Source organism: Ostrea edulis, chromosome 7 (assembly GCF_947568905.1).
Source record: "Ostrea edulis chromosome 7, xbOstEdul1.1, whole genome shotgun sequence".
NCBI lineage: Eukaryota > Metazoa > Mollusca > Bivalvia > Ostreida > Ostreidae > Ostrea > Ostrea edulis.
This window is the reverse complement of record NC_079170.1, coordinates 33,904,296-33,924,100: the sequence shown is the minus strand read 5'-3', so window position 1 is coordinate 33,924,100 and position 19,805 is coordinate 33,904,296. Positions and strand designations below refer to the sequence as shown.

Genomic DNA, 19,805 nt, shown 5'->3' with positions numbered 1-19,805 from the left:
ATGGCGGCAAATATCAGTCTTTAACATTGATTTTTATAGCACGGCGGTGTAAACTCAGGTCGTAGATTTCTACAATCATTCAAGTATTCAGCATAATTTGAATCTGCTCTGGAGGAAATACAACAGAACACAGAGAAATAAATTCTAAATGACATTTATTGTATAAATAATGATAAGATAAAAATGAAAAATACCCACGAGAATAAACGATTTAAAATATGAAAAACAAATTGTTAGAATATCTTATTTTATACAATTCAATGATATCGATTGGAAATTAATATCTCTCGAAATGGTTGGGGTTTTTTTTTTTTTTTTTTTTTTTTTTGGTTTTTTCTTTTGTTTTGTTTTTTCTTGATGCAACAGAATCCAAGTCAATACATGTTGAATGGAATAAGTCATTGATTAAAGAGGCCTATATAATTAATATGGATAAGAGTTAAATTCCTAAATAATTTCGGTTTTGATTAACCATTATAAGCATCAGTCATTTAAAAAAAAAAAAAAGTGAATGTCATAAGAATATAAGCAAGAAAGAATCTGGGTAATCATTAATTGTCCATGATATTTGACTTAGAGTTTACATGAGTGTTTAGCTTTATACCAATGTTTAGATTGTTTATTCACGCTACTTTAAATACTCATTTGAGGCCATGGGAAATATTCTAAAGAAAACTTAACCTGTCATGTACACGTGCTTCAAATAGGGTTTATAAATGATAAATCATCAATTGTGATTTCATATTTTATCATTATCATTATTATTATACTTATTTTACGTCATGTTTGATCTCGAGGGAGCGTATTTTCACACGTGTTTGCAATTCTTGACTTTGACACCTCTATCCTGTTTCACTATGCCAGTGGAAAGTGGTTTATACAATCTATCAAACTCAAGGTCGGATCATAGGATTGTATTTTCGTTGATTTGGTTATGCTTATCTCTCACTTCTTTACAGTCGTAAATTAATGTTATAAAAATTTCCCCTGATTTTCAAACTTGCTGTAGTTTATTCCATTGGTCAATTTATAACCAAGTATATATACTTGGGCCTATAGGCGGATCTGTCAAAGTGGTATGCCTCATACGTGAGTTTGCATGAGGGTACTCTACGAAAATTCTTTGTGAAATAAACTTTTTGTTTTTGGAAGTTTCCATTTTGATCTTTATTAAATTCAGATATACTAAAGAGGTCAATGAAATTCATGTTTATAAAATTTGTTGATATTCAGACTTGAAGAAAATTTTGGAATTTTAAACAATAACCGTGTTTCTTATAGATATGCACTTGGGGTTTTCTGTAATACTTGTGTGTACCGTTTGGGTGCTGTGTAACCCTTGTGTGTACCGGTTGTGTGTTGTTTAACCCCGCTATGTACCGGTGGGAGTGTTGTGTAATCCTTGTGTGTACCGGTTGTGTGTTGTTTAACCCCACTATGTACCGGTGGGAGTGTTGTGTAATCCTTGTGTGTACCGGTTGTGTGTTGTTTAACCCCACTATGTACCGGTGGGAGTGTTGTGTAATCCTTGTGTGTACCGGTGGGAGTCTTGTGTAATCCTTGTGTGTATTGGTTGGAGTTTTGTGTAATTGTGTGTACCAGTGGGAGTGTTGTGTAATCTTTGTGTGTACCGGTGGGGGTGTTGTGTAATTATTGTGTGTACCGGTGGGGGTGTTGTGTAATCCTTGTGTGTATTGGTTGGAGTTTTGTGTAATCATTGTGTGTACCAGTGGGAGTGTTGTGTAGTCCTTGTGTGTACCAGTGGGAGTGTTCTGTAACCCTTGTGTGTACCGGTTGGAGTGTTGTGTAATCCTTGTGTGTACCGGTGGGAGTGTTGTGTAATCCGTGTGTGTACCGGTGGGAGTGTTATGTAATCCTTGTGTATACCGGTTTGAGTGTTGTGTAATCCTAGTGTGTACTGGTGGGAGTGTTGTGTAATCCTTGTGTGTACCGGTGGGAGTGTTGTGTAATCCGTGTGTGTACCGGTGGGAGTTTAATGTAATCCTTGTGTGTACCGGTGGGAGTGTTGTGTAATCCGTGTGTGTACCGGTGGGAGTGTTGTGTAATCCTTGTGTATACCGGTGGGAGTGTTGTGTAATCCTACTGTGTATACCGCTGGAAGTTTTGTGTAATCATTGTGTGTACCGGTTGGAGTGTTGTGTAATCCTTGTGTGTGCCGGTGGGAGTTTAATGTAATCCTTGTGTGTACCGATTGGGTGCTGTGTGACCCTAGTGTGTGTAATAGTGTGGATTGTACAGGTATAAACAACACACCACCAATGGTAAGGTTCAACATAAGAGTTTATATTCTTTTCTAATTAGCTCTGAAATGTATAATAAGAATATCACATATAATATATATACCATGAATTAAAACATATAGTATGAAAATATCAACAAAGAAAACTCATTTGCTCAGCAGAGTTTACAACCAAGAGTTAGTCCCCTTAATAGTGCTTAAAAAGATATATTTGACTATTGATTACTATCTGGTGTAATTAATGTATAGATTTATCTTACTCGACTATTGCTTTAATAATCATAGTCTAAATATTTAACTTAACTCAACTTTATAAGAATATTCAAAACTTATCATAATGCAAAGAATATACAAAAAATACAAAGCCTTACCTATGTGTGCCATACAGCCAGATTTCTGATCAGGTCCAGAATATTCTATATGCTGGTAATAAATGTATATAGAAATAATGTAAAATCAAATACTTACGTGAAACTAATGTTACATTACTTATTCACACAAGGAAATCATAAAAAGTAAAAAAAAAAAATAAAAAAAATACATAGCTGAATACTACTCGAACACTCCGACATTCACACATAATATATAGAGGATATCTATATTGCGCGTTTCGATATTTGGTTTATCCAACGAGCTGATATGGTGTTTTTATTCGCAAGGCTTGACGAACGAATATATACACTAAATCAACGATGTTCCGTCTCCATCGGAGCTTGATGATGCGACCTTTATTTATAGACACGACCTAACAGGATAGCACGTGATTATACGTGATTGTATGTGATTGTACGTGATTGTACGTGATTGTATGTGATTGTATGTGATTGTATGTGATTGTACGTGATTGTATGTGATTGTATGTGATTGTACGTGATTGTACGTGATTGTATGTGATTGTATGTGATTGTACGTGATTGTACGTGATTGTATGTGATTGTACGTGATTGTACGTGATTGTATGTGATTGTACCTATGGGTAGAAGAGATTATCAAAACAAGCAATGTTTCAAAAACAAGGCAAGTTTTAAAAAAATACCCTGTATGCATATGGTTTGTGAAACAGTTTTTAGTGCTCTTAATGAAAATTATTGATGTCAAAGAGTGTAATTTATTCATTTGTACAAAGAACTTTACTTGACAACATCTTCATCTTAGCAGCGCTGAAAGAAAAAGAAAAACAAGTAATATATTGATGTTACTATCTTCAAATGGACATCGTTTCTGAAGTTGTTGTTGAACACCACTAAATGGCAACACAGATGACCTACTTTTAAAATACACCAACTATACAACAAAAATGGCGGGGTAGACCCGTAACTATCATATTATTAAATATGTTTTTTTTTTCAGATTTATATCACTGCAAGGATTGTGTATACGTATGTAATTCAAACATTAACTTATCATCTATATCAGATTTTATCTGCTATGAAAAGTGAAGATAATGGACAGTGATCAATCTCATACATGTAACTCCTATATTGAATACAAAATAGACAGTTGGGCAAACACGGACTCCGGGATATATCAGAGGTGGGATTTGTAAATGAATTCTTTTGTCTGTGGATTTTGAACTTTTAGGGTCAAAATCAAATAATAGGATGATTTTCAATTCTGAAGTTAAGGGTAAAAACTAGAATAAGGTCTATATATTCATACATCATCACAGCTTAAGCAATGAGACTCATAGTAAACTATCGGTATCTTTTAATATAAAAAAATTTGTTTTAAAACATATTTTATTTCAATTTAGAATATTACGTCTCTGTTAAAACACATGCCTCTAGTCCACGTATTGCAGTCTTTCTTTTTAAATGACAGCAACATGTTGATACTTGTGTTCATTTAAAGTCAATATTTCAGAGGTCAGTTGGTTGGTTGGTTGTTTCATTGTAAGTCAGTAAAATTCAACAGATTTCCTGGGGCCATTATATAACGCTCCCCTTTCTTGTTCATAATACTTCTCATTACCAGCTCGTTAGAGTTATCGCGCTTTGATGACTCTTGTAAGAAAATTGGTAAGAAAATGCACAAGTCTCGCGAGCAAGTGCGAGATTACTGGGACATAAGGACACAGACTACCAATTATTTTCCTATACATTCCTTTATAACATAAAAATTAATATAAAAAATTCCACCGCCTCAACTTACCTGAAATTTGGCACAGACTTAGAGCAATTCAAGTCCAAAAATATTTGTGAATCTCAGGAAAATCCACCGCACGCAAGTCCTGTTATGACACCGCAAGTAACCCTACCCTGCATATTTCCCTTTCCCTTTGAGAAGCAGGTAAACAATGGCCTATTTACTACCTTCCTACTACACACTTAAGAGCAGAATTTCCCATTATTATATTTTTTTAATTTTTTTTCAGACCCTCTCCTTTCCACCTATGCCCTAGAATAACACAATTCCACCCCACAGACATCTCCAAGAATTTTTAAGAAAAAAACTCAATTTATAAATTGGCACTACTTGCGTGGTCAATGAAATAGGGGTAAAATTAGTAGTCTGTAACCATAAACGAAACGAAACGGTCATACCACCCCACCCCCACCCCCTTTTTAAGAGTTAAAATACATGGTGTATTTTTAAATAAAATAACCATCGGTCAAACTGCATTTTTTCAAATATTCTAACACAATCGTATTAAAAATGTTACATGTTTTTAAACTCCACCACACCTATTTTAAAAATTCCAAACAATGATGTTCTCTGTCCTAAATCCATCAATATTTTGTAATTTTCAAAATAGCTTAAATGCAGTTTGGAAACGCATTAGTTGTGTTAATTAGTGTTATAAACGTCTTTAAAAATGCAGTTTGGCATATATATAACTTGTTCTAAAATATGGAAATTGAGGAGGGGGGGGGGGTGTTCGTGTACGATTACTAAGTCCATGCCATATGAACCTGTCCTAATTGTATGATAAAATAGAATGTCTTCATAGTCTGAGAGACTTTAAAAACATATTAATCACATTAATTACAAGAAAGGTTCTTGTGTTGGATGTGCATATAGGTTTTTCCCTTCACAGTTCTTCTTGCGATTGATGCTTTATATCGGTCAGATTTGGCAGATTTAGTACCTGCACTCCCTCACATAGTTTAATAAGTTCGTCTGTTTTCTTGTAAGAATAATCAATTCCTAAATTTGACTTTAGAATTTTAATCAGTGTTGTGGTTTGCAGTCGGTTATATATAATATAACTATAACTATATAATAACTATATTTATTTTCCAATCAAGGGCCCTCAAGGGGCAGCATGAAAATACATACAAATAATGTACATATACATATACAAGTAAAGAAAGAAGTAATTACATAACACATAGTTATATACAAATACAGTGTCATATATTGTTCAAAATAAATTTTCCAGTTATATTTAGAATGGATAGCTCTTCAGAGCATAGTATGTAAATGAATTTTTGTTCATCATTGAGTTTGGTAAAAATTTTAACTGTTTTTTCTATAGCACCACAAAAAGATTTTCTTTCATCAGCAAACTTTTTACATTTAATCAAAAAACGGATCTCATCACCTAGTAAACCGGAGTTGCATTTGTTACATATTCGTTCATTCCTAGTAATACCAGAATATCTACCAACTTCAATCATTGATTTATGAGCTGATATCCGTAACTTACAAATAGATCGTCTAATATCAAAATTTTTAATTTTATTAAGATAGTTCTCAAAACCAAAGTGCTCCTTAAGCTTAAAATAAGTGCACAGTTTCCCATCAATTAATTTATTTCGATTATTGTACCAGGTTTCAGTGTATTTATCACAGAGTAATTTCTCTACAATTTTCTTAAATCTATACTGACTAAAATCTCTTAACGGATATCCAATTTTAATATATTCTAAAGCTTTTTCTACTAGTGAGTACCATGACAGTTTGCTGTTTAAATGTAAAGATTTACTACATAGATAAGCATCCTTAAGTAGTTTAAATTCATTTTGGTTTTCAAGCCTGTACCAATAACAAATGATTGATTTCAAAATATCATGATGTAGAGGAAATCTCCCCAATTCTGATAGTACAGCAAAATTTGTACTTTTCTTATGTACACCCAGAATACATTTAGAATATTTATGATGAAGCTTCTCACAGTGAAGTGATTTAAAAAGTTTGTCTGGATCAAATGGTGATGATTTTAATTTATTCCATGAACCTATGTATCCACCCCATATTTCAGAATTATATAATAAAATTGGTTTTATTGTGTGGTCAAAGAGATGAGTACTTGTTTTAATTCCTGGTGCTAAACATAAAAAGTCTTTTTTCAATTTATAAAATCCTAATATGTATCCTAATAAAATCCTAATATGTATCCGATACCATAATTTATATTATGTATGCCTAAGTAATGTTTACGTATGTTGTCCCGGTAGCACGACTTTACGCGACTTTAATTTGAAGAGTTCCACAAATGGAAATGATAAGTATTGCATAAACACAAGATACACAATAAGGTGCGTAAATATAATCACGTGCTTTTCATTCGATTTCTCCAGCATTTTCATATTACTTATTCTCCAAAACTTCAAAACAACAATCAGCCTCTATAACAACAAGCAGTCTCGAAATTGAGGTAAGTAAGTTTAAAATGAATTTGATGGTGTAGCCTAATTGTTACACCTTTTAAACGACTATCCACCAACCCCCTATTTACATATTGCAAAATCATACAACACAGAATAACGCAGAGAACTCATAGAAGGCTTAGATTTACACCTCTCTGTTCTTTTAAGACTGGTTAGGCTTAAGTCAGCATCCGTCAAAGACCGGTTGAACTCCGCCTGGAAAATGACTAAAGTATTGGTACTTAAGACAAAAAACTGAAATAAAAAAAGAAAAGAAAAAAAGACCCACCCTACATTTTCAATTCCTTTTCATGAAATTGTTTCTTAATGGTTTTGCCCATCATGTGATTCGTTCACGCGAAAAAAAAAGATAGATGGCAGAGCCTGTTAATCGGATGAAAGTTCTTAGAGTGTTGCAAAACACCGTATAGCTGGGGGGTTTCCGCGGGTCTAGAATTCGCTGGCTCAAAGATATGCTAATGATTTTAGCGCAATGAATTTTGGCGAACAAGGAAGTCATCTATTTTGCAAATACTGAAGTCGGAATTAATTGGTGAGTGGAATTTTGAAGGAAAGCTATCGAATTGCTAAAATAAGCCACATTTATCACCCCGCGGGAAAAAAATTGCTATACGGTATATACGAAAATTTTGACATAAGGCTCTTTCAGAAAACAAATGAAACATCTAAACAAACACAAGCATTACAATAACCAGTTCCAGTAGGTATTAGCTAATCTGGAATACTCCAAAACAAAGTTCATAGTAAGAGATTAGTGTTAGTGAAACCCAATTTTTCAGACATAACATGATTAATTTGAAGAAATTGAGTACCAGAGCAGTTTTGAGCAAAGTTATAACAGGGGAGTTAAATCGTTATTAGAAACCCCATGGTATTATGATGTTCCTGTAGAATCTGAAAGTAGAGGCTGATAAAAACTGCGTCAGTATTTGACCGTCTACAAAATTGTCGAATTTTCATTTCATAACCTCGAATGTCGTTTAGGCTAATTGATTTGATTTGAATTTTGTATTGTTCAACGTCTCGCTCAAGAACATTTCTCTCATATGGACACGTCGCCGATACCGGTGTAGGGCTTCAAATTTAGGCCTTTGCTCGACGCTTATGACCATTGAGCAGCGAGGGTTCGTTAGCGTGCCACACCTACTGTTTTAATGTCATCTCCGAGGACCCGTGACATTCACACCTGACGCCGACCGTTCAGTGATGGAACTGTCACTAACTACTTAGTCCTGTTGCGGCCGGGATTCAAACTCCAACCTTCTGCTTGCGGGGCTAACGCTAACGCTATTTGAAGTTTTTAAAGCACTACACTGTAAATTACTTCGACGTTTATTTTGAGTGTGTGGAACGTCATACACACAGATTTGATTGCTGTATAAAAATCCTTTTAAAAAATCGATTTGAATACCCGGAACATCATATTTAAACGGGCCTATTTTGTTTTCTGAAACTAGGGTGACTTTCGTTTTGAATTCCCGGTATATCATATTTAAACCGGAGTTACTTTGTTTTCTGAAAACTAGGGTGGCTATTTTGTTTTTAGAAACTTGGGAAATGGGTAATTCTTGCTAACGAATTCACTCCACTGGAATGTGACGGGCTAATGTCTGCATGTCTTGTGCAGTGTAATGATATATATGTATACAGTTCTATATAAAAGGATATACGTCAAATAGATTTAGAAGACTGTTTTAAATTCCTTTCAAACCGAACATAAGAGGCATACACCATACTTAAAACATTGACATTTAAATGTTCAAATGTCACCTGGAAGAGTCTGATAATCACACATGTGTATTTAGTTGTCTATCTGAAACCGTTGACAAAAGCAAAGAGAAAAAGTTTGGATCAGTATTCTTTAAACATTTAATTCTTCTGCCTTATATCATTCAAAGACAGTTATTTTAGCTTAGCAGGACGTATTGTCAGTGTAAAGAACTATGTTTTGACTTAGAACATTTCCCTGCACCCATTTCATCTACTGCTAGAATATTAACTTCTGGTGTATTCATGTCCTACCGTGGCTTAAAATCAGAAACGAAATCCTTCGAAGTTTGATATTCCTTTGACCCTTTCGGTTTTAATGATAGGCCGGTGGTGATTGATCATTCTATGTAGGTCCCCGGTTTCATCTACGTAGTTTTACCCCATATGTCAAAGGAGTATCTAAAGATTTAGTTACTAGAGTCCGTCGTATCTGCTCCACTCCCGCACTTTATCATGAACAGAGCATCCATCTGAAAAACCATAATTATGCTTAAGAGAGGCTATGAAGCCCCGAACGTGAAAGCAGCTATTAACGAGGTGTCAAAACACGACAGACAATTCCTACTATATTCGATAGGTGACAGAATCCCAATGGTTACAAGTCGTACCACCCGGTCTTAAAAGACAAGCTTTATTCTGAGGGAGATCATTCTCATTCTTCATACTAACCCAAGAAGGAACCTACCATGACTACCTTCAAACGTCCCAGAAATCCGAGAAACATGGCGGTGTGAACCAAATTGCAGAATCATTTGCCCATCAGGGGCTTTAAGGATGTTATCTCCTAAGGTTTTCAGTACAACTGCGCAGGTTGATACAACTAAGTATTTACTGGTTCAATATTGATACCATTGGTACAAACATATCACACATTTATTGCTGAACCCTATCCAATTGAAAATTTTTGTGTCAATTCAAATTTTGAAAGGGTTTGGCAGGACTATATTTTGTGGCGGAAGGATTCGTTAATCAAAAAGTTCTAATTCCGCATGATATTACAGTTTCTGTTTTATCCAATGTATCGTCTATTTTTATACCCCTATACATGTATTTCAGTTTTATGATTTATGATACAGGTAGTTGAGACTTGGAACTAGTTCAAATGTTGTAATTTATTAACTTGGTTGATATATTTTCCCCAAAAGAACACCAATTCTTTAGAAAGTTTTAATTAATGTACTCGAAATTTTGTATACAAAATCAGTATTTTCGCCAATAATTCTTTAAAAAAATTACCCCCCCCCCTTTTTTTAAAGTTGCATTTTAAATTGTAAGACTAGACCTTGAAAAGTATTTAAAATTTTAGAAATTGACATTACTTCTAATATGTCGTTTTAAACTCAATTTTAATATCATGAAGTTTTTCGTATATTAAGTGCAAAAAGGTCATTATTTATTTCCATTACTAGTATTAATTTATTGGGATTCTTTATATGTAGTGTTGGAAGACATGATTATGTATCTATTTTAAGTAATGATTTATTTGTGTTGCTTATGTTGTGTTGACACCAACAGAAATATCAAGTTTAACTGAATAAATTTTAAGTGCAAAATGGTCATGTTTACAACACTATAGCTCAATAACAAGCGTTGCAACCCCATTTTTTCTTTTTAATTTCCTAATTCCCCTTTAATGAAGAAATCAAAAATACTCTTCCAAAAAAATTGACATTGCTCCAAATCTCAGGAGCGAACCCCTTTAAGACATGTTCTGACGGCAGATGCCTTAAGTGCAAACAGCGCGAGTACAGTTTTAAGAGCCGATGCTACTGAATTCTTGAGGACACACCCTGTCGCACAGACAACTGCATCTATTCCATACGCTATAATGTATGTCAACAGCAATACGTAGGTGAAACTGGGGACCTACGTAGAAGGATCGATAACCACCAGTCTACCATTAAAACCAAAAGGGTCAAAGAACCTGATATTAAGCATTTCAATGTTTACTCAATAAATGGGAAGACATAAGAGTAGTAGCCATTGACCATGATACTCACTGGACTCACTGGGGAGAAAAAAACAAGGAGAAATTATGTATGCATAGATTGAAGTTAGCCCACCTCTATGGCTTGAACAAACTCAATAAATTCACCAGAATGACTGTGGCCTAGTTTTCCCTAGTTTTTACTCAGTGTTGTTTTATTTGTTTTCCACTTTCGTTTTGCAGTCTCCTTCTTCTGACAGTATCATCATTAGCAGTCAGTTTTATAATTTTTGATTTTTTGAATCATTTATTCATTATTATTTTGAACATCCTCACTTAGTCCCCCTAATTATTTTTTCATGTTTTTACTGTGCTTCCAATTCCAGATTGTACTGATTTATCATTCTATTTAATGTTTTCATATTATTTTATTCTTCATCGAAGTTCAACACTAGTTATATAGCTTTACCCCTCAGGTACGAAATCCTCATTATAAATCGTCGATAGAACGAGTTAACATAACGCTTAAATGTACTGCTTAGTTAACTCATTTTTGTTTTTGTTTTTGAATTTATCCAGAGTAAGACTGGTTAGTTCAGTTCAGTATTGACGCTTTTAACATTTCCAAATGCTGGGCCAATCCTTTGATGTGTGTACGCTGCCTCATTTGCATTGGTAATGGAGAATTTCATTAACATAACTGGGCCCTGTCCCTCAATGTAAATAGTTCCTTGGTTGTGATATCTGAGCCCAAATCCTTGCAGACGATATGTCCCAATTACGATAAGTTAGCCCTATTGTTCGCTGTGAGTAGTTTTGTTTGGTTAGTACTAGCTGGGTCCTGCTCCCTGTCGTCAGTGGTTCCTCGGTTGTGATCACTGGGTCCTGTTCCTCTTTCTTAGTAGGCCTATGGCTGTAATAACTGAACCTGTCCCCCCTCATCGTTATTAGTTCCTTGGATTATGATAACTGGACCCTGGTCCTCATTGTTGGTTGTTCCTAAGTAGTTTCTTGGGTTATGATAACTGGACCCTGGTCCTCATTGTTGGTTGTTCCTTAGTAATTCCTTGGATTATGATAACTGGACCCTGGTCCTCATTGTTGGTTGTTCTTTAGTAGTTCCTTGGGTTGTGATAATTGGGCGTTGTGACTCTCCCTTATTAGTTCCTTATATCATGGTAATTGCGACCTGTTTCTCACTGTTAACAGGTATCCATTTGTGATAACTAAGCCATGCCTGTCAGTCACCGTTTGTATTTTCGTGGACTGCAAAAATTAGGCACAATCCCTCACGGTTAGTAGATGATTGATTCTTGTAAGTGGACCCTCACCGTTAGCAGTTCCTTACATTGTGATAACTTATTCCCGTTCCTCGATGTAAGTAGTTAGTGATAGTTGGGTTCTGCTCCTCGTCGTTAGTAGTTCCTTGGTTGTGATAGCCTGGTGGTCCTGTTGCTCACTGCTGCTTCTATATGTAGTAGTAATAGTAGTACCTGTAGTAGTAGTACAGACCCTGAAGCGTACTACTGCACCACTTGCACGGAACAGTAAGACACGATTTTTGCACGGAACGGTGAACGGTTTTCCCGGAACACTTCGAACGAAATACTGACCACTTTGTAGGCGTGGCTTGCAACGCTTTGTGAACAGTCTTTACGAAACGGTGGACATAGCCTGCACGCTTTGATTTTTTTCAACATTATTTGGTTCTTTCTAGGGATAGTTTAAACAAGAAATAATTTCAATGCAATGGTGATATTCTAGATATATAACAAGGTTGAGAAAGAAATGACATTCTAGATACATAAAAAGATACATTAAAAGAAATGATAATTATCCATTTTAAAATGATTGCTCATGTACGACGCGGTAAATTTCAGTGTTACTTTCTAGCTGAATGACTAATGAAAACGTTGGAATAAAGACAAATTAATGTTTGTTTTACATCAGAGATGAAATTCGCGCAGAATATACAGATTAAACACAGGTCGGTCTTTGCATTATGCAGATAGTTCTGATAAACAGTTTTGATGAAAATATTTTATTTGAAAATAGCAGAGATGTATCGCGCATCTGTACTTGCTGGAGACTACCACGGTGTCAAAATTGCTCCAAGTGTTACGAATGTATCAGAATTAGCTCTGCCTGATGGTTTTAAAATAACTTTTTCGATTATTTGCAGATTTTCACTGTCTTGCTGAATATTTTAAATAATTGCCAGAATTCCAAATGATGTTCACCTGTCCTAGATCCCAAATACCGAAATGTCTTGTACCGTATGTAAGTTTCTTAGAGCGTGGTTTGAATGATTTGCATGTTTCTATGGCCGTGGCTTGATCATGTACGAAACGAATCTTGCACGAAACGGTTTGAACAGAACGATGGACGGTCTGCACGGAATGACACGAAACGCTTTGGAGGGGTAGTAGCATGCTTCAGAGTTTGTAATAGTAGTAATTATACTACTACTACTACTACTACTACTACTACTACTACTATCACCACTAATATTGCTACTATCACTACTACTGCTACTACTACTACTACTACTACTACTACTGCTACTACTACTACTACACTGTACTACTGCATATTATCATTATCAATTTAATTTCTATAATTATCTTCACCTGTCACTATCATCCTTATTTAATTCGAAAACAGTACTACTCTCATTTTAATGATTGTACCTCTTTATTAGCTTGTAATGTAGAAATCCGTATACCTCTTGTATCTCTTTAAAATTACAGTATGCCAATGTTTTGAAGCGCATATTTATATGATGACATAATCATATATACGTTCTGAAACGTTCACAGAAATTTCCAAACAACCGGTTATGTATGCATATTCATTCTGCAAATTCACTTTGATCTTCCAAGTAGTCGTCTGCAAATACCAAAGTCTGACGGAAAGCTGAGAGAGCCAAAATATCGATTGATGTGTGTAATCGAGTTTCTTTCTCATAGTTCTTAACGGGGAACACATGCGATCTAGGAACTCCAATGACGTCAGCCACCGTATCCACTGCTTGTTTACACGCGCTACTTGTGAAGATGTTTCTTATGTCATTGTCTACGTCAGGACAAATTTTGTCTAGCTTTGTCAAATAGATAACCTGTGGGATACCTGTAAAGATCAAGTTGAATAGCATAATGTTTGTATTTTCAGACACCTAATTATTAGATGGTTATTGTAATGCATACTCATTATGAGTATGGGTTACTCAGTTTACTTCATCAAGTAAGAAAGATCACGGCGGCTCGATAAACATGGGATGTTTCTTCATAATAAGCTAAATCAACATTTCCTAACCTGAGATATACATAAAAGCTTACTATTCCATATATTGATCATCCTCTTAATATCATATATTGGTAACAACATTTCTTTTATTATGCCATGAAGAAAACAATTACCCCTCTCAACACTCAAGTTCTGGATTTCCTTCATTTGGTGGGTGACTGCAGTAGTGATAACGCTGATGGTACTGGCGTCTATCACAAAGGCCAACGTGTGGATTTTGTCCTGCAGCGTGGGGTCTCGTTTAAATCCAGGGGATTTCGTTGTAGCATGAGAGGCTGGGTTAAACTGACGAAAGGAAAATTAACTGAATATTAATGACGAATAGAAATGTCTGATGAATGTCATTCGTAAACCAAACCATAAAAACGTATAATGGTTGGGAATGAAAAATTGACTTTTGAAGGAAATGATTCTGCATATTTTGAAAGGACCGATAAAATCAGCATTTTACTATAGTGACACTTTCACCAACGTGAAGCCGTTAAATTTGAACTTACGACCTCATGTTTTGTCTTGCAAAGCCCAATGAAATAGACAAAACAGAAATGTACATTTGATCTCTGTCACCTGGTAATGTTCCGGAATGTTGCCATCTAAAACCAAGGCAATATCTTGTGTCTTGACGCCTACGCTCTCTTCTAATCCACGCATATCACACAATCTTAGATTCAGATACTGACCGGAGGTAGGTTCCCGAACTCTGTATTTTCTTAGCTGATGAAATATAAAAACAAAGGATTAACTGATTGTATATTGATTAACGTCTCCCTTGAGAATTTTTCACTCATATGGAGACGCCATCGATACCGGTTAAGGGCTTAAAATTTAGGCCTTTGCTCGGCGCTTACGGCCATTGAGCAGTGATAGTTCTTTAGCGTGTAACATCTACTGTGACACAGGGCATCCGTTTTAAGGTCATCTCCGAGGTCCCGTGAAATTCACACCTGATGCCGAGCGTTTGGCGATGGAACTATCACTACCTGTTCTAACAACTTGGGTCTGTCGCGGCTGGGATTCGAACCGTGAACTTCCGCATGCAGGGCAAACGCTCTAACCTCTAGACCACCGCGGCGGTTAAAAAAAACTTTATAAATGGAATATTGCTACATGAATATTGGAATTTGACGGTGGAGAAACTGAAGCTGAAATCATCAGGTTTGTCATAAAGTTTTTAGCTTGCCATACTATCTATGTTCAATAAAGTATTTAAATGCGAAGCGGATGTGGAAGACGCTGTAATGTCTTTTATTTCGAGTTGATAGGGATAGATCGAATCAATACACTAATGCAAATTATTATTGTTAATAGATAAAACGTCGTCAATATATCTAAATGTTGAGTTGAAAGCTACAGTTACACATTTCCCTTCTCATGTAGAAGTTTTTGAATAAATGCTGCCCCATGGGAATAAACAAACACGTTAGTTAACAAAGGCGTACAATGTGTACTCATGTGAATTCCAAGAAATTGTTGGAGGACCTAAGACTACGAAGATATTGTCAATGACGAACTCCAGCATCTTTTTGATATCAACTTTAGATTACTTGTGCGTAGTATCAAAGTAGAGTTTAAGAAAGTAATTTTATGAATTACTGATCACTTTATATGAATATTTCATTTTCCCATTTTTTGTTAACGATGCAACTTGCTCTGGTGTCAAAACAAAAAGTTTAGTCTTTAATTTATAACGAGGAATGGTTGTGTAAAGTGTTGGGAATACATACGTTTTGATGTTGTTGATTTCACAAAGGATTGTGATTTCGAATTCACTAGAACTTCTTTAGAATATTTAGGAATCCATATTTCATTTACGTCTCTTCTGGCATACCGGTATGTTATGACACAATGTAGTTGAAGTTCTTCCTTCACAGAGTTTATATTTTTGTGAGGAGCAAAGATAGAGGCTAGTCCGATGAGTTAATGGATCCAGCAATGTATCTTCTTTACATATGTAAGTTTTGAAATACAGTGTAGGTACGGCGACTAATGTTCATCTGTTTCATTGACTGAGGTATTAAATTTGTATAAAACAGAATCATGATTTTGAAGAATGTCAAGTTTTGAAAAGGCAGTCGGAGTATAAGTACGATTACCAAATGTGAAGTAATGCGAAGTTCGTTTTAGATACAATTGTCAAAATGAGCCTTGCAAACAAAGACAATGTTGCTACAGACCTCGCCAGCAGGAATCAAAACATCTTTCTCGTGTAACTTATCTATTTCTTTTATCACTTCTGATTTACTGAAAACGGAAGTATAGACGGAAGGTATTTTAGATTTGTTGTGTCGAATGCGGGATTGCAAAATCCCTCTTATACTTTTTATCCATTCTGACAAGACATCAAGTTCTTATTTTTCGTATTTAGCCCATGGTCTGGTATAATTTCGGCAGCATTTATAATAGAGACAAAGTTCTATCGCCAATAGAAAGTCCGGAATTATCTCAAATTAGGACATTTTAGAAGAAGTACTTTCGGATACTCATCAGCAAAAATGACACTATCAGCAGGACAATAGTTGACGAAAATATGAAGAACAAGAACATGTCGTTGAATTACGTATAAGATGGTCTCTGTTTGGGCACAGTGAGGTTTGTTTGTAATTTTAAAAAGTTTGGATGTAATTGTAGAACTATATTGGTGGGAAATGCAGGGTGTATACTTAAACTTGAAACATGTTGGAGTACAAGCCTTAAGTGTTTTGACGAAGAATATTGCTATATAGTGAAAAGGGCATAGTAAAAAAGGCAGAGAAAACGAACAGTGTTGAATCTCAGATATGTAATGACGAATAATAAATCTAACATTGAACACACACGGACCCCAGCACGCCAGATTTGGGATATCATTTTGGACAATAATGGTTATGAATGTCAATATTCATTTGAGGTTACCGGTAAAATCTAGATTATCAACGATTTTGATTATTCATTTAATGACAAAAATTCGATTTCAAAATTTTGGATCTGAATGATATAGTTACCGTTGTTGTCAAGCTGTGTTCTGAACTTCCTGAACATGCACGTGATGTAATTTCTCCACGGAAAATTGAGTTAATGGTGTTGAAAAAACTCGATTTTCCAGCTCCAACTTGACCAAGCAGTAAAATGTTTACATTCTTCACACTTGTATCTTCAAGAGGATGATATTTCGATATGTAGTCTTTAAGAGAGTGGAAAGACTGAAAAAAAGGCAAAAATGTGAAGGACGTGCACCTAAATTATTTCAGGATGATGATTTTAAACTCTCTTATACATTATAACTTGGCGCAGTTTACACTTAATAATCGGGAAAGTCGATTATATGAACTGTAAAATTTACCAAGTTAGGTTATTGGTTAATGTTTACTGCGCAGCGCAAGGTCGACTTTGGAATCACTCCGACAGAAAATATCGGAAAATTCTAATCTAAGACTTACATCTCACAAAATATGCCATGAGCTGGAAAATGCAGAATACTTTGCGGGTTTTAATTTTCATAAAAATCTAAAAATCCAGTCAATGGAATGAGTTATCATCTCTTTGCTGGATTCCTAAACATGAAAACCCTTACAAAAAGATATATTGATGGGACGAGTAAATGTTCTACCAAGCCCCTATCTTTGCTCCTCATGAAAATATTAACAGCTGTGAAGTAAATTTAAATGTATTTTACCACAACATATGCCAGAGGTGATGTAAACCACATGTAAAATTCTAGTAATTTGATTGTAATGTCATGGGAGAATTGTGAAAAACCGTAATGATTCCTTGAGTTATTCAAAATTTATTTACAACATAATATAAAACTCAACGAAATAACATATATATTCAAGCAAACTTCGTGAACTGCATTAGAATAGGAATAAACATCCTCCCATTTCTTGTTTACGACCGTTAATGCTGAGTTGTTATTTTAAATATCAGTTACATCAAGTTACTTTCATTATCAACATCAGAAGAGCAGTCTCACCTCAGTGTTCCATTCAGGAGGTTCCCGCCACGGTTTATCGACAAGCCTTGTACCGGGTCCATCTAGAAAAAGATATTTTCACCAAATCAAGATCAAACATTATACTATTTTTCTCCTGGTAAGACGATTATCAAGCGTTAGGATGTTAAAACAGGACATTTTCTTACCAACAACAAGGTACACTTCCAGGTCGGTGACTGTCAGATTGTTATTTGTCATAGAGTTGGTGTTTTCTCCGTTGTAATTATAGTTAATGTCTGACATATTCAAACTACCATTCAATGCAAACTGGTTCCCAGACTTTGATATGGTTCCAGTAAATGAGCAAAGGTCGTGGTTGGCCCCAAAGGATGAACCATGAAAATCATTCATTGCAAATCGATTTGCAGACTTTAATCTGATATCTCTGGGTGGAGGGTCATAGTTGCCTCCAAAAGTTGGACCATAATTATGATGTCCGTATCCACCAATAGCACATCTGTATCTATTACAGGTTTGTTCCATGAGTTCATCATACTCATACCTATCTCCGAATCCATTATAAATATCAACATAAGAACTATTGACAGGAACTTTGACTGGATTGGACGACCCGTTATACTGCAGTCGGAACAAGAAGGCATTTGAATCACTGATGTATTCGTCATTAGAGTTCCAGCTCTGTGACAGGTACCTCCGTATATCGTGTTGTTAGTGTTGTACAGCACCGTCACTGTGGGTCCCTGACCGTCACACTTCTGATGGAACGTCTGCGCAGAACATCCGTCTCTGCTGATCTTGTACAACAACCGGAAGTGGCACTTCTTACCTATCCATGTAGCTAATCGGTCTCTGTATTTTTGCATCAGAAGTTCGGGCATTATTTATTAGTATTTTTAATTCATCTGAATCGGAAAAAATAGTAGTAAGTATCTTGTGTTGAAAAAGGAAATTTTTCAAAGAAAACAATAAATATATATATATATATATATATATATATATATATATATATATATATATATCGCTAAAATGATCAACAACACGTACAATCAGATTATCAAAATATCCCTTTTTCAGTACAAACTAAAAGAATTACATAATGAGGCCAATATCAACAGGGAATCATAACAAAACAATATATATAAATACACCTAGCACTACAGCTTCAATAAATCTACAAATACAGCGCATACTACATGCTTAAGATTTTTAAGCTTGCCGAGCAATGCTAAAGGTGGAGCGAAATAGTATATGACCTATTTGTTCAAAAGAGCTGATCCACAATGTACGATAAATGTAATGATATATAAAGCTATGATATCATAGTATACCTTGTTCCGCAACATTCAGAATATCAAATTAAATTAAAACCTTGTTTCACAACATTCAAAATTTTAAATCCAATTGATACCTTGGCAATATGTAAGAAATGTAATCATTTTCCTTTTAACAGAACGAAAGTTGAATTTCCAAAGTATCTGATATTTCATGGCATCTTCTAATGTTCTCTTTTTATATTAAGCACTTTTCTAAATACATACAATTACATCATAAACAATGAAATCAATAAAAACGAAAGAAGAAAAAATTGGAAAAAACTACAAACCCGAAACTGCATATTTACTGAATAAGTCAATTCTGATCGGTGTGTGTGTAAAAATAAGATTTTCTGTTTTGATATGCATGAATAGGACGTACTAAACCGAAACATGAAAACATTTATAGTAAAGGAAATACCAAAGTTAGGTTAAGGTAAAGTCATTTCGTTTGTTCGCTGTTTACGGTCCAATAACAATTTGTTGAATCACATTGGCATCAGCTTTCGTTAAAGTGTCACAGATGTTGACTCCTACATAGTTGTCAGTTAGTGTTTTTTGTTGTACCAACTGATACATGACTTTCACTTTCATTGCCTAGCGAATTAACAATCACGTTGAGAATTTACCTATCCTTATACCATAATTTTGCTTTAATTATACCGTATGAAAACACCATTTCCTT

General features: G+C 35.0%; 1 pseudogene; it reads right to left on the bottom strand.

The window, feature by feature from the left end:
- Window positions 1-13,245: 13,245 nt before the first annotated feature.
- On the bottom strand, window positions 13,246-19,531 carry LOC125655989 (interferon-induced protein 44-like; annotated as a pseudogene).
- Between the last annotated feature and the right edge of the window lie 274 nt (window positions 19,532-19,805).